The sequence below is a fragment of the Egretta garzetta genome, unplaced genomic scaffold, assembly GCF_000687185.1.
Source record: "Egretta garzetta isolate BGI_Z169 unplaced genomic scaffold, ASM68718v1 scaffold111, whole genome shotgun sequence".
In the NCBI taxonomy this organism is placed as follows: Eukaryota; Metazoa; Chordata; class Aves; order Pelecaniformes; family Ardeidae; genus Egretta; species Egretta garzetta.
In genome coordinates this window covers 197,796-199,507 of record NW_009258672.1, presented here as the reverse complement: position 1 = coordinate 199,507, position 1,712 = coordinate 197,796, and positions in this window count along the sequence as shown.

The window sequence follows — 1,712 nt, the reverse complement described above, 5'->3', positions numbered from 1 at the left end:
AAAAAAAAAGTCAAAATTAATATATTAGCTTCACAAACTAGGCCTGAAGCAGACTTCCAGCCCATCACTGTGCAGGGAGCTACTGTGCACTGCTAGTATAGCACTTCCATTACATTAGCTAAACCAAAGCTTTTAAAACTATAGATTGAGTATATTCTCCCATACTTCCCAACTTCAGCACCCTAACATCATTTCCAGTGCTGGATGATTACACTCCCTTGAAAAGAAAATGCTCAAGTTCAGGAGATACCTTGAAGTAGCCATAGCCACTCACTTCAACACCCACCAGCTGTGTGTGTACAATAACAAACAGTCGCTGCAAACAAACTGCAGACCCTGATACTACTCCTGACTACAGTTAAGAGACTGTAAGCAGAAATAATAAAAACAAAATGAAAGCAATCACCATAGAAATCACCTGTCCATTTTCCCCCAAGCTGGTTTATTTGCCTTTAAAAAACCACGCAGCTGTTAAAAGTCTGACAGATCTTCTGCAGGGGGTTATATTTTGCAATTTTCTTCAAATGAGCTTTGTGATCTAGTAAGTATTTTCCAGTTCAAAGTTTACAGAGTTGTCTGGAAATAAAGGCTGGTTTTGATTCATTTGAAGCCAATAGGAATTTTGCCATCCACTCTGGTACAAGCAGAAATGCAATGTTCTTAGCATAGAGAAGTTTTGGGGGCCAAAGTATCTGTCTTAGCTTAATTTTTCAGCCTTATATACCAGCTTTCTCACCTGATATGCAGGACATATTCAGTTCCCAATTGTCCCAGTGGAATACAGGTTGTATGAAAGATCATAGAATCACAGGATCATCACAAAATGGTTTGGGTTGGAAGGGACCTTTGGAGGTCAGCTAGTCCAACCCCCCTGCAGTGAGCAGGAACATCTTTAACTGGATCAGGTTGCTCAGAGCCCCGTCCAACCTGGCCTTGAATGTTTCCAGGGATGGAGCCTCCACCACTTCTCTGGGCAACCCCTTCCAGTGTTTTACCACCCTCATTGTAAAGAATTCCTTCCGTATATCCAGTCTAAAGCTACCCTGTTTTAGTTTAAAACCATTACCCCTTGTCCTGTCACAGCTGGCCCTGCTAAAAAGATGGATCAGAATCTTTACAATTGAGCCCCTCATCTGCTATAGAAGAGAGCCTGATGAGTTTCTACATGCAGCACATTATTTTGATTTGTTAACTCTGAATGTGTAGACATTACACCAGCAGTCTGTATGGGGTGAGCAGGCCCTAGTGAGCAAGGCTGGGGAAGGGCAGCAATACTCTCTGCTCAGAGGCTCCCATGCTGCAGCCTTCACCGATGCTTTAGGGAGCAGGGTTCTTCAGCCACCAGTGTTGCACGGCTGTCCGTGCTGTCGCTACCGCTGATTTCACTTGGGTTACTTCAGAAGCAGATAGGCTTGCAGGGTTGTTTCCTACTGCCTCACCATCTGGAAATATTTTAATTAAATGATAAAAAGGTTGATTTAATAATTTAATTATTTTTTTTTCAGCTAGGCAGGTAGGGCCTTCTCCTGATCTTCCTCATATTTTCAGAAAAGAGTTACTGGAGAAAATAGCACATTTCCACAGCCTCCAGAATTACAACACATTACCACAACCTGCAGAAAAGAGGTACCGCAGACAACTTAAGTTCCTATAGGCTGTTTGTGGTTTCCCATACACTGAAATTCTCAGCTACAAAGATGAAGAGAGAGAAT